The sequence below is a fragment of the Sminthopsis crassicaudata genome, chromosome 5 (assembly GCF_048593235.1).
Source record: "Sminthopsis crassicaudata isolate SCR6 chromosome 5, ASM4859323v1, whole genome shotgun sequence".
NCBI classification, from domain to species: domain Eukaryota; kingdom Metazoa; phylum Chordata; class Mammalia; order Dasyuromorphia; family Dasyuridae; genus Sminthopsis; species Sminthopsis crassicaudata.
In genome coordinates this window covers 32,196,365-32,223,302 of record NC_133621.1, presented here as the reverse complement: position 1 = coordinate 32,223,302, position 26,938 = coordinate 32,196,365, and the positions used below count along the sequence as shown (strand labels likewise).

General features: G+C 38.5%; 1 protein-coding gene across 3 annotated transcripts in view; it reads right to left on the bottom strand.

The window, feature by feature from the left end:
* The window catches only part of SATB1 (SATB homeobox 1), a 117,444-nt gene extending 97,567 nt beyond the window's left edge, over positions 1–19,877 (bottom strand). Inside the window, exon 1 of one of the 3 annotated variants that reach the window (XM_074269482.1) lies at positions 19,581–19,877. The gene's annotated coding sequence lies outside the window, so the exon portion shown is untranslated. Of the gene's footprint in view, positions 1–13,221; positions 13,650–19,580 lie in introns of those variants that run through there. The other 2 variants (XM_074269487.1, XM_074269484.1) reach the window with 2 other exon arrangements.
* Between the last annotated feature and the right edge of the window lie 7,061 nt (positions 19,878–26,938).

Genomic DNA, 26,938 nt, shown 5'->3' with positions numbered 1-26,938 from the left:
CTGTTAACCATAATATATGTGAAAATGACAAATATTATAACCTCCACCTACATAAACATCATCTCCATGTTACAGATGCCTAGGTTTAATGTTACCTAGTTAAGTGTGGAAACACTGAGAAAAAGGGAAAATTAACACTAATGTCCTTATAATAATTAACACTACAGGAAAATTGAGGATATTGAATACTACTTAGCATAGTTATACTAGGAGGAGGAGTAAACCTCTTCAGGGAAAAATTTGTTGAGAGTATCTCCCATTTACACTATCTCCTGTATGTATCTATGTGGGTATATGTTGTATCTCCTGTATGTATCCATGTGGGTATAAGTTGTCTTCTCTATTTGAAAATGAGCTTTCTTGGAAAGAGCAAGGAACATAACTTAGCACAGTGCCTGACACCTATTAAGTACTTAACAAATACTTGTTGATTTACCAATTCCTGGACAGTCAAAAGAGCAACAAACTGGCACAAGTAAAGAAATAAGAAAATATGCAAATTATCCTTCTTTATTGCCACCAACACATGCATGTAGCCATTCTGTTTACTTAAGAAGCATATGAAAAGTACAAGATAAAACAGAAGTTAAGTTGTTTTCCTTTTGGGAAAAATAGGTTTCATATAAAAAGCAATATAATTATTTTGGAATAAAAGCCCATGGCTCAATTGCAAATCAAACAGGCAGTTGATCTAGAATTATAGTACATGCAAAGTGAGGGCTGGTGCAAAGTTAGAAAGAAAATCCATAGAATAAAAAGCATGAAGTATTTATTATGAACTTGAAGGAAAAAAAGTGGGCATCAGAATATGGGAAAAATAGTCATTGAAAATAAATACAATTATGCCATTATGCCCTCAAAAAAGAAAGAAAGAAAGAAAGAAAGAAAGAAAGAAAGAAAGAAAGAAAGAAAGAAAGAAAGAAAGAAAGAAAGAAAGAAAGAAAGAAAGAAAGAAAGAAAGAAAAAAAGAAAAGAAAAAAAAAACAAACCCAGCACAAAGAAGTTCAAAATAGAGGAAGCTATATAATTTATATTAGGCAAGATACAATGTATATACCTCATTAATAAAGGAGGAGAGGAGGAAAGGAAAGCAAAAATAACATCCACTGCTAGTCAGAGATGGTTAATTCAAACTTATAGAAAAATTGAAAGAGCAATCTATTTGAAAGGAAAACATATGAAAATGTAAATTCCAACTGAATTTGCATATGGCTCACTTAAAATAATTTCAAATAGTCATACTGATTTTATTTTAAAATTTTTAAGATGGAATCATTCAATCAGCCTAATTTATTTAAAAACAGCTGATTTAAACTGTGACAGCCAAACTTTTATTTCACAGAAGATATATTTGCTCATTGCATCAGTTTCCAACAGTAGCTAATATATTTTAAACTTTAGTGGATTAAGAAAAGACTGGTCATGGAAGAATACAATGTTAAAAATATAGAGCAGGCAATCAAAACATTTATGTATGCACACAACTTTTTATCAGTGTACTGGGGAAGATAAAGAATTCAGAAGGAAAGGAAGTACAGATGTCATCTGAGCAGAGGATGAGGGAGAATCAATGAAAAAACTACTAGGAAGTAAAATTATTAAGTCAGATAGAAATATTTTATTGTAAAAAAAAATCTATCAGAGAGATTATTAACTCGAAACCATAAGAAAATTCATAATTGCTCTCTGAAAAAGTATATTTAACCCATAATCCTTATTACTTGATTAATGGAAACTATGAAGGGATAAGTAAAAATTAATAATCCCACTTCAAATGTGCAGAAAACCTTTTTATCTAGGGATCAGAGTGTATTTTAATAAGCATGAACCATACAAAATAAGTAATGTACAAAAGGAGGGGCATATCAATGGAAAAGGGAGAAGTAAATCCAGTAATAATTGAGATTCAAGGTGTTTATTAATGACATTATCATGGACAGTAAGCAAATATAGTAATATCATGTATCCATTAATCACATAATCACATTAATCTTACAACAGACACTTCCTCTATGCCCGAGATATATGATTAAAAGAAAACCTTGGAGGAAACAGCACATATGCATTTATACCTTAGAAGTTGTATACAGTGCTGATGAGCTTAATTACTGTGTATTATCTACCTCTGTTAAGAGTATTCATTATAGCCTCTGAACATTGACCAGTGTAAACTCTGGATTAAAATGAACGAGGGAAAAAGTGATAATTAAGAAAATATATTTTCTTTTGCATATATGAACATAAGCTAGCAGAGTATCAGAAACAGATAGAAATGTACATTAATTTGCATTATGTACATATTTCCACACATTTTAATAAGAAAAAAAATACAGGCTTAGAACTATATAAATTGTATACTAAAATTCTTATGAATAATTTAAAACTTCATTGATATGTTAAAACATAATTTAATATTTGTATATATGATTCAAACATTAGCATTTATTTTAGAAAAATAATAGTCTTTTATGATGAATAAAACAATATGAGCTATCACACCAGAATAAAACATTGGAAAAAAAAATCTGCAAGGTTTTTAAAAACTTGATAATACTCTCCTTTTGAAACTGTTGACAGAAGATACCAGAGAATGCATTGAAACAATTACAGAGGAATGAGAATTTTTTTAAAAATCTCAAACTTATATATATATATATATATATATAAAGGGAAAAAAAGTAGAGAAAAAGAGAGGTAGGCTAAGCATATGATCCTTAAGATTTGATTACTGGCAGTTACCAAATGGGTACCTGAATATTTCTGAAGGAATATTTCATACCACATATGATGCTTTCAAGGGACACATTGATGATCCATTTTTTTCCCCATTCAAACAAAGTCTGGCCTATTTCTCAATACTCTAATAGCAGAATATAGGATGCTGCTCTTTTTTTTTTTTTTTGCCACATCAATTCTTGGTGGGGAACTTCACTTGCAGGTGGTGTTTTCCACATATGTGTGTCTGGAAATGTGCTTGGTGTTGGCCATATAAGGGGGCTTTGGGGGGGCCCATATGTTTAGTTGTCACGTTCCTCATTTTCTCTGTCTAGGATGTCAAGACTGATTTCCTTGTAATTTTTTGAATGGACTATACACCAATTAGCACAAGCAGGAGAAAAAATCTGGGTCCACAGCCCAAACAACTCTTTTCAACATATGTCTGAAAGGAAATACAATATCCTGTAAACACTTACACCCCTTTCTCACATCTTATCTGTGACTGCCATCACTATGCATTCCATATAACTTCAGAGCACAGCCTGCTTCAAGTGGTACAGAAATTTCTGTTATTTGTACATACCCCTTAATGAGACAGAAAATGACACCAATGACATATCCGGGGTCATGGCATGGTAATATTACTTTAACAGTCCTATTAGTAGACCCACACAATATTTGCAATATCGAATTAAGTAGAAGTAGAATAGAAGTAGTAAGATAAGGTTAGTTTTTTCTTTTATTAATTAATGAAAGAAAGAAAATGAATGAATAAGTATTTATTAAGTTCTTATTTTCCATCAAATACTGTGCTGAGTACTGGGAATTCAAAAATAAGAGAAAATATTATCTCTGTCCTTACGGAGCTTACATTCTAATGGCAGAGACAATAGGGAAGAAATGACCTGGGAAGGGAGCTTTGGACAAGAAAATTGTAGGGACAGCAATTGGAGACATAGAAAGACAGAATGATCTGCTCCATTCAGAAATAATAGAAGAGTTGATTTGATTCTAGTTCATGGTTCTAGAATTGCATTTCACTTCCATTGCAATGTAGTAACCTAGCTATGCTCTTTTTAGGCAAAATCTTAACTCCCAACATTAAACTTATGGTAGTAATGGCAAAATGGTAAAGCGGATACTAATTGTCAAGTTCTTGTCTTGGTCAGTGATCTAAATATCTCTCAGTGAGTATCTGATTTTCATCAGGTGACCCAAAATGATTACTTTGACATTTTAATTTGTGTACTAAAGAGTCTTGGATATATTGGATAGACCCCAGATCTTAGAGTCAAGGAGATCTGTGTTCAAGACCAGCTTCTTATGCACAATGGCTGTGTGACTCTGGAAAAAAATCACTTAATCTTTTAGTGCTTCTAGACAATTTAAGACTATAGATTTGCACAATACTTGCATAGGCACAAGAAGTTTCCTCACCACTAGGGGTTCCTTAGATCAATGAAATCACAGGTTCCAGAAAGATGAAAAGCCTGTGAATCAATGGGTATGAAAAGTAGCATGGAACCTAGCAGAATCTTACTGCTGACTATATTTTCAATGAGATGTTTGAAATATTTATGTCAGAATTATGGGGCAATCATACTCCAGTGTTTCTTGTAGAAGTAAGCAAATAACCACTGGGTCACATCAACATCAATAATTTATCCACATACCCACCTACCTTTATATCTCTCAAAGAGCAACTATTCCTATCCTTAAGCATGCTTATTTGAAAATATGAACATAGGTCCCTAACAAGGGACCAATACATGAAAGAGATATTGGAGAATGAAGGACAAAAAACAATAGCAAAGGATTGAGGATTTGGGGATTGTAGCAGAAGGATGAAGAGGTAATTCAAATGGATTTTAATTTTTCTAGTCAGTCTGTTGCTGGTTCAGTTATAGCCCACACTGGGAGTGGTCAAAATCTATAATTTTCTGAAGATTAATTGGGGTGGGAAGGAGGGGATTAATGAATGACTGTTGATTTCAGCACATGATATATAGTCATAGATTTTAAAAACTAATCAAAGGCCTTTTTTTAAAGAGTTGGTCAACTTAGTTGCTTATAATGGGACTCTCACTGCCTCTATGAAAAGCTATGAAAAAGTATGTGAGGGATTTCCCCTAAGGCACCTGTTTCTTCTTCCATATCATACATCATCTCCATATAAAAATATAACTTCTGAAATAGGAAGTGCTTTTCAGTAAAGGAAGATGGTGGTATTGTAAAGGTGTAAGAAGAAGATAATAATGATGAACTATAGTTCGGGTTTCTATCTCCATCAGAACTGCATGGACACAGTCCTGGGGACCACTGTTGGGTTGGTTCTTCAGGACAGTTCATGAGTCGAGTGAAATGCTGGATGGCAATCTTGGAAAGATATCTTTGGTTGGAAGTTGGGTGAGTGTATTTGAAGTTGATCCTATTCAAGTTTGAACTGAAATGAATAAATTTAATCTATAGGAAATTATAAGAAACAACACTTAAGAAAATATCAGTCTAGAAAATTCACTTTTAAAAAAGTAAATAAGAATGAAAATTATAAGAAGAATTTGGTAAATGAAAGGGTAGTATTTTAGGGAGTAAGCTGAATTTTCTTCAGGTTTTCTATGGTGCCAACAATCCTATGCAGATATATTATTTAACATTACAAATATAAGCTACTAACCACAAATTATACATGGAAGTACAATTATAAAACCCATCTATTATTTACTGGAGCCAGAACTAACATAGTTTCCTTCACTGCTTTACAATATAACTGTGTATGATTTTCTTCCCAGAAAATTGTTCAATGTATTTCTACACTTTATGCCAATACTCCTAATCAATTTATAAAGTTTTCATAGATTTCTAGAACTAGGAGGACCCAAAGAAGTTAATTTAGTTCAACAATTTCATTTTACAGATGAGGAAACTGAGGCTCAGAAAAATGAACCTAGTTAAGTATAATCAGTGGCAGAGTGAGATCTCTAGACTGCCAATGCAATATTTGTTCCAACTATACTATGATGCCATGGCAAGGAGTACATTTAAATTCATCACTACTATTATCAATATGCTTTTAAACACCTTCAGTAATTTTAATGATTTTTCTTTCAATTAATTTGAATAGCAGTAATCCCTAAACTCTGATCAAGACTTTTGTTTTAATATATTAATATCCCTGAGAAAACTCTGTTAATGCATCTTTGCCAACTAAATTATAGGGGAGAAAATAGTTTGAAGTACAATGGGCTCGAGTCATATCCTAAGCAATTTTATGGAGACTTTTTATCCTAGTTGCAGCTGACATTTACCGAGTGCCCACTGGCTGCGTGGCACTGAACGAAGCATTGTCCCAGCAGTATGGGAAACTGAACCACCATTAGAGCTGAAGGCACCACATTTGGCCAAAAATTAAATGCCCTTATGATGCTTGTGACTTATAGAAATGAAAATGGAAATTTTAATTTTCAATAATTTCAATTACAATAAATTCAAAACCAAATCATTGAAGTGTAGAAATTATTCTTCTTTTCCTCAAAAAATTTCCAAGCCTTTGGGGTGCTGGCTGTTTCATCCAAAGCATAATGAGATGAGTCAGGTAAATGCTATATTATACCACATTTTATTATTCTTTCTAAACAATGCGTTGCTTCTTACTTGCTAACATGGCACTGTCTGTGGTGGATAACAGAGAGATCGAGGCTGGTAAAGACAAAGATCAAATAAGGTATACTAGAAAAAAGGGATAGGCAGATATTACAAATGAGACTTAATTGTGGGAATGATGGATACCATGTGATAAATGAGACTTTACCCCTTGTTTCTATCTTGATTTTTAAAAAATTAATACCAGTTTTGAGCAAAATGAATACGTATAGGCATTCAGAGAAGAAAATCTCACCTAAAGTGGGTAATTTCAGAATCTTTAGAAGGGGGGTTTTCAGCCTTCAGATTTTATGCAGTACACAAATGCCTCATTAACAAAGAAAAGATATCTCTTAAAAGCAAACTATTCCTTAAATCTAAAGCTTCATTTTCAGGTACATTTAATGGATTCAAAGTGGGCAACTATTCAAAGAATGAATCACATATTTTTCAAATAGTTTTTAAGGGATCTGGAGCAGTAGAAAGAACTGTGTCTCAATGGAGTAAAAGCACCTGGTCTGGAATGCCAGCCCTGTTTCTTATTGTGTGATCTAGGGCAAATCATATTAGCTCCAGACTCAGTTTACTCATTTGTAAAATGAGAAGCTTTAGAAATGATAGCTGATTAAAAATTATCTTTTCATATATTTATGCACATGTACACATGTATGTACATATGTATATACACTACATAACACACATATATGTATGTAAGAATGAGAATAAAATAGAAGCAAGTAAATGACCAATATGAATAAAGATGATATATTGGTTTATACTTTAACTATAGAGAAGCTGTTACTTCATCCTATATATCAAGCTATTAAAGATTATTTTGAAGAAAAATGGAGATAATTTCTTAAACAAGGATTTTAAACTTTTAAGTTCATAAACTGATACAACTAGGGGCTATATATGGCATTACTCATTTCCACAATTAAATATTGTTTGTAACATCTGTAATATTACTTTTTTCTAGACTGCATAATTGCCTTTCCAAACAATATTATAAATTTTTATATGATTTTATAAGATTTTTCATATACTTTAAAAAATGGAATTTCCTTGAGACAAAAATTAATGCATAGATTATATATGTTGCAATTCATTTTTAATTACATAGAAATAGTATTCTGACCCATAACTGAGGACAGGAAAGAATTAACTGAAACACACTTATCTCAGTAAAAAGAATCACATTAAATAATTCAAAGATTTGGTATATAGCTAGAGTATAGGATCCTATATTATCTGCTTAAATTTATCTGCTGTAGATGACTTTCTCTATCAATAAGTAATTTGACAGCTAGCATATATTATCCATGTATATGTGCATTTTGATTTGAAAAATAAAGAGGATTTATAATAAAATGCATAACCTACTATAGGACTTAAAAAGAAAACTTAAACTAGTATTCTCAGCCCTAGCAAACCCTGAAGCTATTTAAAAAAATAATTATAACTTACCTCTATTCTCTGGAAACTAGTTGCCTCCTCATTTTAAAAAAATGTTAATATTATTTAAATAGAAACAAATGATCTATTTGTCATTTCTTTTGACCACTATCAACTTGTTCTTTTGGTGGGAGATCATGTTCTTAATGATGGGCAAAATCCATTTGGTTGATTGCAAGTTAACTACATCGTGGGGCCATTTTAATTAGTTAACCCTATGAGATTGTATAAAACTGTGCATTTTGTATTTAAAAAAGTAACACAATTTCTTGAAAGTAAGGATTTTTAAAAAAGGCTACTTTTAGTTTTCATTTGTAAAAAGAGTTCTTTTCATTAATTGCTTGTACTAGTATTAACCAGCACAAAGAGAAGACTTTATAAAATGGCTTACACTTCATTTAACTAAATCTTGCTGTTCCATCAATTGGTTTAAAACTGTTTGGTTGTCTTAACATCAACATTATCCATTGATGCATAGGTATACACGAGTGCAATGACAAAACAGACAAATTATATATATACATATATACATATTACATACATAATAAATTGTAACATTAATGCACATTCATATAGCATTTTAATGCTCTCTGAGGGAGAGCATTAAATAAATAGTCAGAATAAGAATAATTATCCTTATTAAACAGCTGAGGAAACTGAGGTTTAGAAAAAGTGACTTGTTCAAGTAACTGTTAAAGTCATTCTTCAAACATCCTTCCTACTTGGAGTTCAGAGTTTTTTCAAAATGTTCTCCTCTCCAGGATCCCATCACCCTCATATGAAAAACAAAGCAAAAACAAAACCAAAAATTTCCATCTCACAATTAATGAAGAAATCTTTTCAAATTAAAATAACACAGTGAGCAGATCATGGGTTCACTGAAGTATCAGAAAATAAGAATTTAAGCCAAGTATGATGAGATGCTCACTAAGTTAAGAAATCTTAAAGTGTTAAAATAACTTAAAATTTAAGTTACTTAAAATGCTCCTGTACTGTAATAATTTTGCCTCTACAACAAAGTAGATGTGTGATTTGGACAAGTCCTTTCATTTTTCAAGTCCTCATCTCTAAATGGAGAGAATTGGACTAGAAGATGTCTATACTAGCTCTAAAAAGTTGAACCAATTTACGTTGAAAGATGGAGCCCAAGGAAAAGTGGAAATGAAAATAGGAGAAAAGTTCAATTTGGACAAGATATTTATTGGTAAACGAAATTCTCTCTGTGTCCCTTTCTTTCTGTATGTCTCTGGTTCTTTGTCTCTCTCTTTTTCTTACACACACACACACACACACACACACACACACACACACACACACACTCACATACACACACACACTCACATACTCACACTCACACAAAAGAAATCCACTAAGCCAAAGAGAAACTTTAACTCACCAGATTCCCATCTGTTTCATCTGAATTCATGCATAATTGATTATCCATGACTGGTAAGTTTCTTTTCTCACTAGCCTAACATGGTTTTCTAAACATTATGCATTAAATCACTATCAAAGTAGAGACTATATTTCTGAAACAGTAATGGACAGAAAAGAATATTTTCAATGAAAAAATTACATGCCAGGTAATAATAATACAGTTGACCTATGTTTTAAGAGAGAAATTTTAATCATGTGCATATAAAATATTAATAACCTATTCTGTTATTGTTATAATAAGGTTAAGTAGATGTCTCCATGCTTAAGGAAAAAGTAGGTGTGTACAGGACTGAAAAAAGAGATACAGAGATGGAAGGCAGACATAAGGCAAATGTGTCAACAATAACAAGAGGAAATGAGAAAGAAGGAAAAGATGAAGGTAGAAACTAATCTCTATGTGTCATTGTGCCTGCCAGAGTCCTGGCAAAGAGGCAGCATCCTTTTATTTCAATTTTAATCATTTCTGAATTTTAATACCCTACTCCTTTTGTAACTCTCCTGGCATTCCCCATGTGCATCCCTCCTAGCCAAAACACCAGTATAAATGAAATGGCACGCCACCATACCACACCCACTGAGGTAGCCCTCCCCAAAGAGGCTACCAGGTGACCAAGAGCAGAAAAGGTACGTCTGCATTCTATCCCATAGGACTTCTGGCCAATTAGCTGGCTTCATGTTCTCTACTTTCTTTAAATTTGAAAAGGACAGCAGTGAAGTAAGCTAGAGACAGAGAAGCATTAAAAAAAAAAAAAAAAATAAAGCCAGCCAGTAGTAATACAATAATCAGTGACCATCAGGGCCTGGAAAAATGAGTTTGCTCTCACTGGCACTAAGGAGCATCACATGATTATTTAATTACAGCTCTAATTTTTGTCTCGTGGATGGCAACATATCAACAATTAATAGGGCAAATAGAGGAGACTGCATTTTTAAAGAGACAGAATCTGCATGGAAATATAGAAGGTCACAAGCCCTGAGCTTCTTAAGAAATGATTTTCTCACTACCACACAAGCAAATCTGCCATACAAGTAGGAATAGAAGAAAAAAAAATATATTCCAGGGAATGTGAATATAGTATTTTGGAATAGCAGAGATTTGCCAACATAACCCTCTACTAGCCTAGCATACATTGTACATTATGAAGTAGAAGCATAGTATCAAAAAATGAAATGACGGCCAAAAGGGGAAAAAAAAAGCTATCTTTATAAAAAATGGCTTTCCTTACATCCAAACAGACTCTGATACAGCATTGTTCTTTATAGAATAATTCTGTCTGTATCTTTTTTCTCTATCCTTTATCTCTGTCTCTGTAACTCGTTGTCTCTGTCATGTATGTTTCTTTTTCTTTCTGTCTATTATTTATCTCTCTCTCTCACTGTCTCTTATTGTCTCTCCCTGCCTGTCTTTCTATCTATCTATCACTACTCTTGCTGTTTCTCCCTCTGTGTGTGTGTGTGTGTGTGTGTGTGCGCGCACACACACACACACACACACACATACAGATTAAGTTGGAAGGGAATATATCAGGAGTCATCTAATCAGAAACTTAGGCCAACCAGGGTTACAGTGACTTGCCGGAGCCCAAAAGTGGTGGTCTTGGACTGTACATAAGATACCTTTGTTAAAGCTTCAAACAGACTAATATCAAAAAGCAAAGCCGTTCCTAAAATATTTGGTTGCTTTGTTTGTTTTCTGTCTGGACCCTGTGGCCATTGTCATATTTAGATTCCAATATAGCTGGGATGCAGCAGCAATGGCCACTTGGTTAAGACCTTTGTGTGGTAACAGAGCCCTAACTCTGAGTCTACCTGGAAGTGCTCAAGGAAGGACCATGGATGTCAAAATTAACCGCTTGGAAATGAAAAGTAACTATTCAGAAGAAGCTAGAATATTAGAGATAAAAGTGAATTATTTTTGTCCTTATTTAATTGTCTCCATTATGGATATATACATGATCTATGTCCATTCACTTTACCTTCTTTCATTCATCTACAAATGCTGACCATCTACTGTGTGAAAAGTTCTGTGCTAGAGGCTGAGATGACTCTTCCTTAATTTCTGAGTTATAGATTTGAGCGTGAGTCACATAACCTTTCTGGCTCTTCTCTAATCATCTGTAAAATACAGATAACACCTGTGCTTTACTGATTTCATAAGCATGTTAAAAATGCTTATAAAGCATTTTGAGATTTGGGCCCTGTTTCTCCATGTTGCTGTCTCTTTCAAGGTGAGCCTGATCCACGCAATCAAAACCATCAAGCCATAAACATCTCCATTTTCTCTACATTAGTTGTAAAAATCGAGGGTAAAAATCTGTAGTCTCTTCATTTTTAACTCACCTGGGACTTCAGTCTTTCTCATGTTTCTTTTGACTATTACAAATTCTTAATGCAAACTCCACCTAAATCAATAAGCATTTATTAAGCTGAAATACTTTTGGAAATAAAGTCATGTTAGAAATATAGCTAGAAAAACCCGCCAAAGGAAACCTCAACTATGATAATAGAGTTTTCTTAAGAAAGCTGCTAATTCTGATCAAAATTCTTGAACCCCAAAATAAGTTTTCAAAATAAAACAATAGGTTATCTGGCTTATGCTGGCTAAAGTAATTTGAAAACAAGAAAACGTAGGCGTCTCAAAATATTATGTTGGAAAGCAAAAACCACTGAGGGGTACCTATCTCTAATGTCATTGGCGAAAACTACCACACAACAGCAACAAAGTAAAGAGGGACTGGAATTATAGATTTCCCCTAAAAATCTTCAAGTTTGGTTGTTCTGGGAGAAAAACTGTCATGATTCTGAACTAAAGATCTGACTGCACATGCTTAAAAAGAATTTTTTAGAAGGGTTGGCAAGCAGGAGCTTGTATGTAAAAGGATACATCATTCTTTTTAACATGATTGTTAATACACAGTTAACATGTCTCAGAAAAGACTGTAATTAAATGTCTACTGCACTAATAACACTAATAAGCATGCAGTATTATTACATTACAATGACTCCATACAAACTAAAGCTGTCATTTTTAAACTTTTAAGATAATGTTTAAATTGTTCTTGGGACTTCTTATATCACCTTAAAAAAGGGAGCCCACCTCTGAGCAAGAAACATTCATAATTATTAAAAGAATTCATTTCCCATCCCCCCCATTGGTAACTGAGAAAACCTGTCTAGGATTAAATATATAATAATGAATATACATTTTTATTAGTTAAAATGTGGCTATATTTATGGACATGTTTTGCTTGTTATTTGTGCTATTTGTAAAGATTACGCTAGAATCTGAAATACCGAGAGGTTTGCTATACATTGAAATTTTCATAGCTCTGCTGTTAATCACAAATTATTTCAATTGTCTGGTACCTGGGAAAAGGAAAACTCAATTACACTCACCAGCAAACTCAGGTAATTATTGATATAAGCGTTTCAGAATGATCTTTGTTTCAAGAGTTAACTATATCTTCTAGCTTCAACTTCATTAATACTAATAAAATTGTTAGTATTATATAATATTTACAACTTGAAACTCCATTTAGCTCAGTGTCCCATCAATCAATCCACCAATATTTAAAGTATCTACTGTGTGCCAACATTATAAACATTAATGTATCAAAATGTCATTTATATACTCTTAAACATGGAAAACAGAAATCATCAAGCTCATCCTCTTTGCTTCCAAGGAGAACCTTCTTCAAATCAAGTACACTACAAAGCTAAAAAACTACCTTTTTCTTTAAATATCACTGGGGAAAAAAGACTATAAGTTTTGCAGATAACCTATTAGCAGGTCTAACAACCCACAGAAAGAATACACACTAAAGATTCTCTTCACTATCTAGTCCCTGAAAGTCTTTTTTAATAGCTAGGAAAATGTGAAAATCTCAGAGATGTGCTCAAAAATCTGATATCACCATTGTTTGGATGGCTAATCTATATGGTACTAGTGAGAAAAACCGCCAAGGCACTTACCCTCAAGATAGTGGAGGCCTCTCTTAGGATTTAGCAAAGCACCATGTACAGGCAAGTCTTCAATATACTTCAATGATGGTGATGGTTAAGAGTCTCTCTCTGACACTGTTAGCAAAGCAACAGCATCTCCCGAATGAAGTGGTTATGAGTTGCTACTGAAGCAGCTGGACCAAACCTGCGGTTCTGAGGGTGGGTGTGTTATAAATAGGGTCATGGCTATGGTCTGAAAGAATCCGCCCACTTCACCTACCCTGATTCTCACTACTTCCTGTACACCTGGGCAGAAGGGAGGGTGATCCTAAGTATAATGGCATTTTATAGAACTTCTAAGGAAGATGCTAACATCTGTTTATTCTTTCAGCATTCTACCTTTCATTTGGTGAGACTTGCACACTTACTTAGGTCATATTCCCTTCAGAGATATGCTTAGAACTAAAGTATCTTATTATATCCAATTTAAAGATGATTAATTAAATTATTTATCTAACACATCAGCTGTTGGATTGGAAATTGAAATTAACTCTTAATGGTCAATTATCACAAGTCCCACAATATGTACAAAGTAACTGTTATTTAAAATGGGAAAGAAATTGGAAAAGGAATTGGATAGCATGTAGACTATTCTATTTTTTAAAATACCCATTACAGAGGACCATCTAACTCAGTGAACCGTAGTTTTGAAAGTCCACTGAATCAGGTGGAAAAAAATTGACTTTGTGAAGCTTCCGACAATCCTAAACTGTGGAAATTGTACAGAACAAGTGTGAAAGAATAAAAATAGGCCAATATATGTTACACTAGTAACTCTCACTTTGAACACAAATACACACAATCTGTATCTATTTACTTTGCAATGAAATATCGGATCTTAAAATGCTTTTAAAAAAATAAACAGCAAAAGGTACAGTTGGCATAAGTTCAAAAGTACTAAATAATGTGTGTTGATGTGTGGATCACACTCTATGAAGACATCAAGTTTAAATATACTTGCCATTGAGAACAGCACTTAGGGATGATAGATAAATTATCATACTAGACAATTTTTCTTTGGTATAGTGAAGGGGAATAACCTTGTGTAACTGATTTGATTTATATGCTGTATTAAGACCTTATTCTACTGTAATGTCAATGGAATATATGATTGCAGATTGACAGCCATCTGTAGACCAAGAAATCTAATAAGTACTTATAGAATATTAGTGAGAACAAATATTCTTCAATGTTAATTTTGAGCATTGGAATTCATTATTTTAGTACTGCTCTCAAATATTTCATAATTTTGTTTTTAAAGTAAGCTTTTGAGAGAAAAAATTAACTTTACCAACCTCTTTAGGCAGATGGATACTTTCCTTTAAAGGCAAGCTTATTTATCTGAGTTATCTTTAGGCTGATAGTTCCAACAAAAAGCACTGACTCACTTGAAAAAAAATTTGTATGACAGGACTATTTTCAGAAAGAAAATTGAGATATCAATCACAAGTATTTTGTTTAAGCACCTACTACGTGCTATATGTTAGCACAGTGTTATGGAATTACAAATCTTAGGAGTTACAGGAGATCTCAGAGGGATACAGCTGAAGAACAGTACAGTTAGCCTACCAAACCTAATTATACTAGGAAGCACATAGTTTAGCAATACCTATAGTATTTATTATAAATTCTATTAAAAATAATCTTAAGATTAGAATGTGTGCTAAAAGATGGCTAATGTTGTAGGAAGATGCCTATTTTAAGTAGAAACATACTTTTCTCCTCTTAAAATATTATTGTCCAGGTACCATATTTTGGTTCATGGAAAAATAGATCATATTACATGGTACTAATTAAAATTTAAAAATAGATTCTAAATGACAGAAAAAGGATTGAATCAATATGATAAAAAAAAAAAAATATCTCCCCCCTTCCCTTCAATCGGGAATAAGACAACTCTCCCCAGGCTTTCCCCAACAAGAAAGTCAGCTGCCTTGGATAACAGCACACACAGGTAGATATTAAAATGGAGACAGAGGCGTTCTTTAATGGTGACAGGAATATAAATACATGCACTAACCTATAAACTGGTATTTACTTCAGGAAAGTAAGTAATATTTTTCCCCTGATTGCTGAGCCGTCAGTTTAATGCAGCGTAAATAAACAGTAGGTGCTTTCTAGCTTTAAGTAGGAAGTGTTCATTCCACAAGAGGAGCAGATTGTTGAAGCCTGATGCCCGTAACAGCAAGACAGAACTTTCAGTTTACCAGAAAAATACATTGCCTTGTATAAAGTACCCAATCTATTAATTAACATAGTTGTTTTCTAACAAAAATGTAACTTATCTGTAAAATAAATATCAGCTCTAGGTATAAATCGGTTTTGAAAGAATAACTTATCTGTAATTTTATCATAATAGTTACAAATGAACACATAAAAATATCCTGATTATGTTAAAAATATGAGGTCAGAATGACACAGCATTATGAAGCCTAAAACATCCTAATCTATGTTCAATGATTTTAAACATGCCAAAAACTTTAATGTTTCACAACTGTGCATTAATTTGCTCTATCCAATAGTTAATCATACTTTCTGTCCTAAATAAAGACAAAACTCAAATTATACTATATTTAAAGCTAGAAATCAACCTTCCAAAATCCAAAAAGTTATTACTAAAGAATCCACAGAGAGAAAAGTTGGGATAGTAGTTGATAATAGTCTCAAATCATTCAAACATATAAAGTGGTAAATAAATGGAAATTAAAATTAGCCAAAGTCACTTTTCTTTCTAATCTAAATATATAACGTAGCTTAAGAATTTGACAATACATGTACTTACCTACAGAACCTACTTTTCTCTGTGGTTTTTATATGTGTTGCTAATAATATTTAGCAATCCATTTGACTCTGAAGGCTAACTTGTTCTTAAGAAGCATAAAAGTCAATTCCCATGGCCTTATTTAAAACAACCACTATCCAAAGCTTGTCCAGTTTGTTTGATTCATTTAAAAGAGAAAGAGTAGAGTGATGAGAAATATTTTATAGTAGATTTCAAGATGCCCAGACATAGTCTGAAGATTGATTGGTGCATTTACATGCATTCATGCCATAAGGTTTGACGATCCCAATTATTAATGCAAGTTATAGTAACCCAAAATCATCTGTGTGAAAGAATAGATGTGCTTGCAGTTTGAATGGGCATAATTGTCTGCACCACATTTGGGACTTTATAAAACAGATAAAGTATTATTATCTTCAGTGCTCTATGGGGGGGGGGGGCAGATGTGGGGTTAAACTTAATAGTGTTTATATAACCAAAAATATTTTTACAATAATGAGAAACAGGTGCTTGTCACCTGATCACATGGGCCTGAAGTATAAACCATAACCGGTCACATCAAATACAATGTTGAATCTTCTACAAGTATAGGTTTTGGCTAATTTAATTTTTTTTTTTCCTCTCTTGCCACTGAGCACGTCATATCTTAGTCAATCACAAATTCAGATCGCTGTCATTATACCTTTTGTGTGATAGATAAGAGTACTTTGAAGACTCTGAATTAAAAATGGCTAAACCAAGGAGTTAATGGCTATTTTATATTGATCATCAGCAAAAACATAAAGAAGATGTTAACTTATTAAAACCATTGGACAAAAGCCCTTCTTTTGAATGCTTTTATCTCCATGAGCTTAAAACAAAAAGTAACTATCATTTACTACATATTTTGGTTTATGAAAAAAAAAAGATAAAGAATGCACTGATTCCAGGAAAAACAAAACAAAACAAAACACCATAAAGGCTTTTTTAGAAGGTCTTTGTTTTTATATCTCTCCTTTCAAGCCACTATTTTAGGAGGGAAAAGGGAAAACCCTCCATTCACTGCTTTCTTTTTCATCCATCACTTCTATTCAGGATTCAGGAAGGAACACAAATCCTCACAGTGATTTTATTTCTCCTGATTCTAGCTGTATTCAAACATAACAATGCTTTCTTCTTTTTTTATAGCTACTGTTTACTTATTATGTATTACATACGACTGCACAACTCTGTGCTTAAAATATTGTTTCCATTAGAAAAAATGTGAAGTAATAAGTGTCAAACTGAAATGAGGAATAAATGTACATTCTGTATTTACAAAAATGTATAGGCATTAAAAACATTTGCCTATAAGATACATATTTTACCACAGCTCTGTCTGTATATGATGTGCACATTGTTTAAAGTTTATTTAATGATGTGCCTAACCAAGTTAATTAAAGTATTTATGTCTAGTGATTGTGTTCAACACTTGAAGAGGTAGTGAAAGATACAACCAGCTACTTCTGCTAACTAAAGTTGAAATTATGCACTTCTAATAACCTTTCCTAACAATGTGAGAAAAACAGAGTAAATATATTAAATTTGTTTCATAACAGATGCTTAGGTTGTTAATATTTAAGATGCCTATTCATGCTATTCCTGTCTGCACATTTGTCAAAAATGTAAGCCTGAATGCTAATGCTTGCCAGCAGATTGAAGCAAACAGTATATGAATGTACTACTATACTACTCAAATAATATGCAGAAGAAAGAAAGGACTGGAGCTAAACCATCTCCCTGGGAATGTAGAACAGTAGAAAGTGTTCTCATTAGATCTTACACTTGAACCTTAACAACCTAAAATCTAGAATTCCGCATCCTTCACATAATAAGAACTGGCCTTGATTGCAGAGAATCAATCTGCTATTTGCTGCTGCCATTTTATACTTAGTTCAGTTTATAGGGGAATGGAAAATAATTCAGTAAAGTTTTCAATGGGATGGCTTCGTCTGCGACACAAGTACTTGAGGTTTCAGGTGCTCCTGAGGGTAAAACCTACAACTGCCGGTCAGATTTCACCAGCTCTTCCTGTCCCCTCTCTTCTCACCTGGCCCTGCTGGCCTCCAGAGACACATATGTGGAGCCCAGGGCAATTGGGACAGCCCATCTTTCGATTCTTCCGAGGTCTTCCCAACCCTCCCCTCGCCTCCCCCTCTGTTAGAATCATTTTGGAGCCTCAGTCACAGATCATTTCCCTGGAAACCCATCTGGAACGCTGCAAAGTTAGCTGAGGAAGGGCGCAGGGGTCAAAGTCTCAACCCCCGGCATTTCGGGAGGCGACCCTGAGATTGACACTTGGAAGTGAAACTCCCAGCGCCTGGGTTAAGATGGGGCCAGGCCACAGGCAGCTGAGGCTCTTCCTTGTCCTCCTCTTCTCGGGTCAGCCTGACTCCCCTCCTCCTGCGCCCACAAACATCAGTGCCCACTCCCCAATCTCTCTGACCGGCCACGGTCCCTTCCTCCTCACGCCCTCTCGGCTCCTATGCCCTCTGACTTAGTGCCCAACATCAGGTCGTGCTGAGGGGGCACGATCCTCTGCCACCACGCTAGCCGTGAAGCCAGTGCCTGGGGTGGCCCCGCTGTCCGGGGGTACCAGGAGAAGGCACGGATGCCTACACTACCTCAGCCGTCAGGATCGCGGCCCGACAGGGTAGCGAAAGACCAGGAAGCGGGGCGAGCGCTCCCCTCCTCAATCTGCAAAGCATTCCTTCCTTCGCTATCCTCCTCCATCCCTTCCCAGCCCAGTCAAGCCACGGTCACGGTCACGGCCACTGCCAGGACCACCGCGGCGCGGCCGCAACTCCTTAGAAACAACTTGCTGCAACTTCGCGGCTCGGCGGCGGCGGCGGCGGCAGCAGCCGCGGCTCGGGCTCGGGAGATGGAGAAGTTGCCACAAACTTCTCAGGCCAATCCACCGGCGCCGCTCTCCCGGCCGGGCCGGGCTGGGCTGGGCTGGGATGCTCGAGGGCAGTGGCCAGCAGGCCCCGCTAAGGTGGGGAGGGGGAGGAGGTCCCCAGAACCTGGGCTCTCCGCCGAACCCCCCCCCACGAGCCCCAAGCACACCTCTCCTGATAAACTGTCAGGAGGGACCCCCTCCCCAATTCCTATCTACCTCGGGTACCCAGCAGGTGTGTGTGCGAGGGTGAGTGTGTGTGCATGTGTGCGTGTGTATGTGTGCGCGGGCGCGTGTGTGGATGTGTGCTCGCCGAGGTCGGGCGGACGGACACACTCCATCCCCACACCCCGAGAGGGAATGAATGGCATTCCCCAGGCAGCCCTCCTGGCCTCCTTCACCTGCCCTCCGGCCCATTCCGGGGTGGGGGGCTCCCGGGCCGCCTCTCGCGGCGCGTGGGCTCGGGGAAGCTCCCAGCCCGCGGGCAGGGGAGGGCAGGAGCCCCGAGGGGTCAGCCCGAGCGCGGGGGGCGCCCGCCTGGGGGGCTGTGAGGAAGAAGTTTGTAAAGACATACTCACACACATACCCCACGTACGGCCCCGGAAAGGAGTAAACAAATGAGAGCCAACTCACTCAGGCATGGGAGCTGCGGCGGCGGCGGCGGCGGCTGCGACTGCGGGAGGGCTGACAGGCGGCGGCCGGCCGGCCCGGCGAGTCCGGGGCAGCAGCCCCAGAGGCTTCCCGGTGTCTCGGCGGAGGCGGCGGCGGCGGCGGCGGCGGCTCCTGCTGCTGCTGCTGCCGCTGCTGCTGCCCCCGTGGCTGCGGCTGCCGCGGAAGTTAATTGCAACTTGACTTCAAGTTGTCTTCTTCCCCCATCAGAAGTGGGCGTTCAAAGGGGAGAGAAAGACAAGAAGCAAGCGAGCGAGCGAGCAAGGGAGAAAGGAGAGAAGGGGGGGGGGGAGGGAGGGAAGAGCAAGGGTAGTGTGTGTGTGTGTGTGTGTGTGTGTGTGTGTGTGTGTGTATGTGTGCGGGGGGGGGGGCAGGGGAGGAGGCAGGGCCCGAGTGGGAGGGGAAGGGGGGGACCGGAGAGGAGGAGGGGGCGGGGGCGGGGGCGGGGGGCGCAGGCGGGGACCCGGGCTCGTCTCTGCTCCGCTCGCCTCGGCTCGGCTCCGCTCCGCAGTTGCGGCCGCCGGCCGCGCTCCTAGCCGGCTGGGTCCGCGGAGGAGCGGCGGGCAGCCCCAGCTGGAGAGCCCGCCGCGAGCCGGCCCTGGGGGCTGCCGCCGGGCATTCAGTCCCCAGGCTTCTCGGCTGCCGGCCGCCCCCCGGGCTCCTCGGATGCCGGCCGCCCCTCTGCTTGGGGTGAGGAGGCGAGTGCGGGCCGGGCAGCGCGGCAGCTGCTGCCTCTGCCTCCTTCGCCCGCTCCCTGGCCGCCACTGCTCCCCGCCTCGGCCCCCGCCTCCGTCGCCGCCGCCGGCTCGGTGCGCGTCTGGGGCGCCGGGGTCTGGATCGCCGGGTGCCGAGGTCTCGGTCCCTCCCTCCTTCGTTCTCTCCTCCTCTCCTTTTCCCTCCTTCTCCCCCTGGCGGAGACTCCGCGGCCGTCCGCCCGGTGTCTACGGTGCGGAGCCCTCCAGCCCGACCGGCCGAGCCTCGGCCGCCGCCGCCGCCGCCACCGCCGTCGCCGCCGCCGCCGCCCGGCTCCGCTCCGCTCCTCCCCGGCTAGGTTTTCGGGAGGCTGCGAGCCTGGGCTGAGCTGGAGGGGAGGGCAGGGGAGGGGAAGCAAAGGAGGAGGGGGCAGGAGAGCAGGGAGGGGGGAACCGGGGATGAGGAGGGAGCGGAGAGAGGGTAAAAAGAGGGCGTGGGGGGCAGAGGGCGATCTGCCCGCAGGTTTGAGACGAAACCTGCACCCTAGGCGTGGAGGGGTAAGTGGGGAAGCGTCTCGGTGTCTGTCTGATCCCCCTCCCAGCCCCCCCGACCCCCTGCCCTAGTTCCCTGCTGTGGCTTCCTCTTGTTTTGGGGGGCTGACTCGTGTGTGTGTGTGTGTGTGTATGTGTATGTATGTGTGTGTGCGCGCGTGCCTGTGTGTGTGCTTGAGAAGGAGGAAGTCAGGTGAGAGACACAGGCAGACACTCCTCTCCCACCCAGCCTCAGGAGATGGAGCTAATCTCCCGGCTTTGATGGGGCTGGGGGTGGGGGGAACTGCCTCCTCGTTTCCTCCCCTTTGCCCCTCTTGCTTCTCTTCTCTTAGGGTTAGTCTTCACCACCTGGGCCCTTCGTCAGTCCCCTTCCTTCTCTGCCCTCTGCTCTCTTCGCTTTGGCCCCCCCACTCCCAGCCCAATCCTGGAGAGCAGCACCCCGCCGAGAGCACGTGGTGAGGGAGGGTCCACCTCGTCAGTCCGTCCGTCCCCCCACCCCCACCCCTTCGGCTCATTTATTTCAATATTTATACACCACATGCCTAGCTGTCAACTGCTGTACACTTCAACCAAGTGAGAAGGACGTGGGATCCTGGGACCCGTTTCCTAAGGAAGCCAAGAGGGAAAGAGTGAGGAAGATTTCAAGGACGAGAGGCAGGAAAGGAAGGGTGCAAGGGAGCAAGCTCTCGATTAGAAGGATGGGCCTGTGTGGGAGCCAGCTTTAAACTCCCCCCCCCCCCCCACTAAGCCCTGTGACCACTTGAGGAAACGATCAGGCTTCTAGTTTTGTCTTTGACGGTTCCCCCTCCCTCACCCCCCCCCCCCCAACCCCTTGGAAATTTGCATTGAATTTGACTACGGAGCATCACTACTATTTACTTTTACGTTAAGGGGATTTAGGAAGGAAAAAAAGTCTACTTTTCAGGGCTTTTTTTTTTTTTTTTTTTTTTTTCAAGAATCCGACTTGTTAGGTTTATGCCATGCCCTGCAAAATATCAGTTTGCAACAATAAGGGCTTAAAAGCTGCTCTGTGTATTTTTAGAAGCTGCACTTACTTGTGTTCTTTTCACACAAGGCTTGCTCTCCCATTAAGTGCCCATAAATAATTGTATTTAGAGAGAAGAAAACTATGGGGGAGAGTAGGAAGGATATTGCCTTCATTCTCGTTTCTCCCAGTCCTGTGCACAATTCAGAGTCAAGTTCCTGGAAAGTCAGGAATTCAGTTTTTCCTAAAAATCTCCCAGGTTCTTTTCTCCCAGGTGTCTGTGAATATATTGCTCATTGAGAGAATCCCCATAGTAGGCCAGTTTCAATGTGGTTTATTGTTTATTTGTTTGTACATTGTTGTTTTTTTCTCTTAGAAGCAGATAGAACTTTGAAGTTGTAACACACAAATCTAATAAAATGTGTTTTCTCTGATATTTAAATAAGGCAGAGGAGCAGATAGTTTAGGTTACCATGCTGCTTTATGGGAATGCTTCTTCCCCCTCCCCTCCCCCCTCCAGCTGAAATTCATCGTTTGGACTTATTCAAATGATCATTATTTCATGCAGAAACACCTACCCCCAAAGATAGAGAATCATACTCATTAAAAAATTATAAAGTGGGATGCTCATTTGAATAATATACCTGATACTTCCTTTTTCACAAGGCATAAGCTCTTGGAATGATCTCTCCTCCGCAATTCATCAGATACATCAAGTCTTTTTGCCTGTATTATGCAAAAATACCAAACTGCCTAACCAACACCAACCTCTCCATCTGGGAATAACATCCCAATTGGAATAAGAAGGAAAAAAAAAGTCTATAAATGAATTCTTTTTCTACGTAGGGATGGGCCTATGAAAAACTTTTGGAATATGAAGATCAAGAAATGAAAATACAAAACAGAGGAATGTTAAAAAAAACAACAAGACAAAATTACTTATGTCACCCAGGTCTATTTAGCCATTAACTGACATTCAGAACTTAATATCAGACATTTCTTTTGAGTCAAGAAGTTCACTTAGATGGACATTAATCAAGTACGCACTAAGTGTAAAAACATTAGCTGGGTAACACAGTGAATAGATTCATCTTCCTGAGTTCAAACCTAGCCTCAGATGAATACTAGCTGTGTGATCCTGGACAGGTCATTTAACCCTATTTGCCTCATCTGTAAAAGAAGTTGGAGAAGTAAGTGGTAAACTACTTCAGTATCTTTGCCAAGAAAATCTCAAATGGGGTCACGAAGATGGATGGAACTGAAAATGACTAAACAAAAATTTTGTAAGACAATGCAAATTCAAATCCAATACAAGGCATAAAAGACAATGTAAAGGAATATGATACAATGGAGAATTTGACAAAAGCAGAGGAAAGAGCTAAGGTGCTCAAAAGCAGAATTCCTTTTCAGTTGAGAGTGAGTAGGTCTGATATAAAAGGAAGACAATTAAGATTTATATAGTCCCTTAAAGAGTGCCTGGCCCATTGGTACTTTACAGATTTGAGTTGATCCTCAAAACAATTCTGTGAGGTAAATGTTTGTCCCCCAGTTACAGGAAACTGAGGCAAACAGAAGGTAAATAGCTTATTTAGAGATACACAGCAAGTAAGTATCTGAAGCTGATTTGAACTTAAATTTAGGCCCAGAATTTTATCCACTCAACCAACAGGAGGGGGTGCCACCTGAGGAGAGTTTCAACTGGCACAGATAGGGAAGTGTCTTCCAAGATCGAGGAGGTGGTGAATGCATGGGAACAGAAAAGTGTAAGGGGAAATTGTGGGACTAGCTGTCCAAAGAGAATGGAATGAAAAGTATGTAAAAATGGCTATATCAAACAGGACTGGAAAAACAGATAGGTTTTCCATCACAGGAGATTTTAACTATTAAGGCTCCTTTTCCGTCTGTTCTACAGGTTCATAGGGACTTACTGAAAATCTTTGAAGAGGGGAGTGACAGGGTCAGAATTATAGTTTGTAGTGGTTTCACATTTTTGAATCTTGAGACAGCAAACTAGTTAGCAAATCCAGGTGGAGTAATGAAAGGCTGAACTGGGATTTTAGATATGCCAGAACGATTAATAACTCAGATTTAAATCCTGACTTAAGGTTTAAAATGTACTTTCCCCACAGTAACCCTTTGAAATAATTTGTGTAAGCATTATTATATAGATTTGAAAGAGGAGAAATAGCTGATCACACAGCTACTGTCAAAACAGAAGACAGCAGGGAAATAGTTTTGCTTGAAAACCACCTGTTTCTCCAAGTTTGCCTTTTAAAAATAACTTTGTAGAGATAGTCCATCCTAAGTGTTATAAAGCAATCTCAAAGCAGCCATTCACCAGAAGAGTAAACACAAAGTATCTATTCTCCAGGGCATTGAGATAAAGCAGATACAAAGTTTAGAGCACATGTTTCTTGATCTCAATGAACAATTATTGTAGAGTTTAGAGATCATCAGGGATGTTACAGGATAAGCATATCTGAGAGTTTGAGAGTTTTGTGGAGAAAGAGGTTTGTAGAAGTTTATTACTGGAGAGCAGCGGAGGAAGAGTTTCCCAAAAGTGACTTTGAGTGGTAGCAATGAAACAGTCAAAGAAAGAGAGAACATTCCCGGCAATGGGAGAGTATTCAGTCTGGCTGGAGCACAGCATTCATGGAGTGGAGCAGTAATGAGATATTGTTGGGAAATTAGGATGCCATCCAATTATATTATACCTGATAATGGTTTCCAGGTGGAATTTGGACTTTATAAAAACAATAGGTTTTGGTTCTTTCTTTTTTTTTCTTATTTTTGTAGAGGAGTGAAATAGACATAAGAAAGGATATTCTAGCTAACCAATGAACGAATTAGAGGAACAAGAGAGAGGAACTGGAGGAAGCGGTTAGATCAGCACGTAGAGGTAATGATAAGAATCTGCACCAAGGTGGTAGCAGTGGGAATAAGGAGGAAAGGATGGATATTAGAGCTGATGAAGATAGAGCCACTAACATTTGGCAACTGATTGGGTTTAAATTATGAAAGAAAGAATGGGTCAAAGATAATCTCACATTAGAAACACTGGGGGGAAAGGTGACTAGTAGTACAATAGTTACATAGAAGGACATTAAAGAAATAGGTTTAAATAAAAAAGATGTGATTTTACTTTTGGAAATATTTCTGGTGAATTTGAAGGTTCAGGTTTCAATGTCCTAAGGGCATCTGAAAAGCAGGTCTGGACCTCACATGAGAGATCTGCACGGGAAATATAGATATGGGGGTTATTGGTTAATAGATAATAGATGATATGAGTAAATAAAAAAGTTTATTATGGAAATAAATGAGATTGCCAGGGTAGAAAGTACAGAGAAAATGAGAATTCCAAAGGTGGATCCTTGGGAATAAATTCAAAATGAGGTGTTATGAAAAGACAGGAAGACAAAGAACTTGTTAAGATAGGAGGAAAATGAAGATTTTTTTTTAAAGTGTCTGATACAAAGGAAGAGAGCTTATTCCCTAGAAGGGGGTCAGACATATCAAAACAAAACAGAATGGCAGAAGGGTGGAGGAAAATTCTCTGGGTTAAGAGAGAATTTCAAAGTCTTAGATAACATAGATCTTGATGGAGGGGTGGTCTTTGAGGAATGACCATTGAGAAATCAATCAATCCACAACATTTTTAAAGTGTCTACTATGAGGTAGGTGGCTAGATGGCTCAATGGATAGAGCTCTGGCTTGGAGTCCAAAAGAGTTGGATTCAAATGGCCTCTGACACTTTCTAGTTGTGTGTCCCAACAAACATTTAACCTCTGTTTTCTTTATCCACAAAAGATTTGTCAAGAAAACTCATTTTTTTGACCTTTGTCTTGCTATTGGACTCAAATGGCTCTGGAAGAATGAGGTTGATGACTGTGCAGTCCTGCCTCAGTCAAATCCAATTTATTCACAAGTCAAGATATCATATTTTAGGATACCTCTTCTCTAACAACCACAATACCATCCCAAAGATATTCTGGAGGAGAAGAACTTCAGAGTTTTGGGTCAGAACAGAAAACAGTTGTCCAAGGGGTTACAAAAAGTCAGACATGATTGGACAACAATCATAAATAATGAGCCAGGCATAGTAGAAGCTGTTGAAAATACAAAAGCAAAAACCAATTTTATATTTTCCCCAAGGCATGACTTCCATTACAATGGATGTAATAGTCTCAGGAGAAATCTTTGGCATCCTTGTTATATGGAGGAACTAGAAGGCATATTTGGTTGCTCCTCATTCAGCAAGCATTTCTTTTTTCTCCTCTTTTCTCCCACCTCTCCTTCCCTCCTTTTCTTTTTCTTTTCTTTTCTCTTTCCTTCCTTTCTTCCTTCCCTCCTTCCCTCCCTCTTTCTTTTCTTCCTTCCTTTCTTTCTTCCCTCCTTCCTTCCCTCTTTCTATCCTTCCTTCCCTCTTTCTATCCTTCCTCCCTTCCCTCCTTCCCTTCTTCTTTCCCTCTTTCCTTCCTTCCCTCCTTCCTTCCTTCTTTCCCTCCTTCCCTCCTTCCCTCTTTCCCTCCTTCCCCCTTTCCTTCCTTCCTTCCTTCCTTCCTTCCTTCCTTCCTTCCTTCCTTCCTTCCTTCCTTCCTTCCTTCCTTCCTTCCTTCCTTCCTTCCTTCCTTCCCCCTTTCCTTCCTTCCTTCCTTCCTTCCTTCCTTCCTTCCTTCCTTCCTTCCTTCCTTCCTTCCTTCCTTCCTTCCTTCCTTCCTTCCTTCCTTGCTTCCTTCCTCTTTTCCATCTTTCCTTCCTCCTTTCTTTTCTCCCTCCTTCCCTCCCTCCCTTCCTTCCTTCTTTCTGAATAAAAAGTAATTTTCTGGAAGAGGTTGAGTGGTGAAAATCCTAACAACCCAGGAAATTAGGAAAACTCCCTTATTGGAGAGCTGTTCTTATACTGCATCTGGGAAGCTAGAATGGGGGTAGAAAAGAAAGAGAATTCTAATCATGATTTGTTGTTCAATCATTTCAATTACGTCTGACTCTTCATGACTTCTTTTGGGGTTTTCTTGGCAAAGATACTGGACTAATTTGCTATTTCCTTCTCCACCTCATTTTACTGTTGAGGAAACTGAGGCAAACAGGATCAT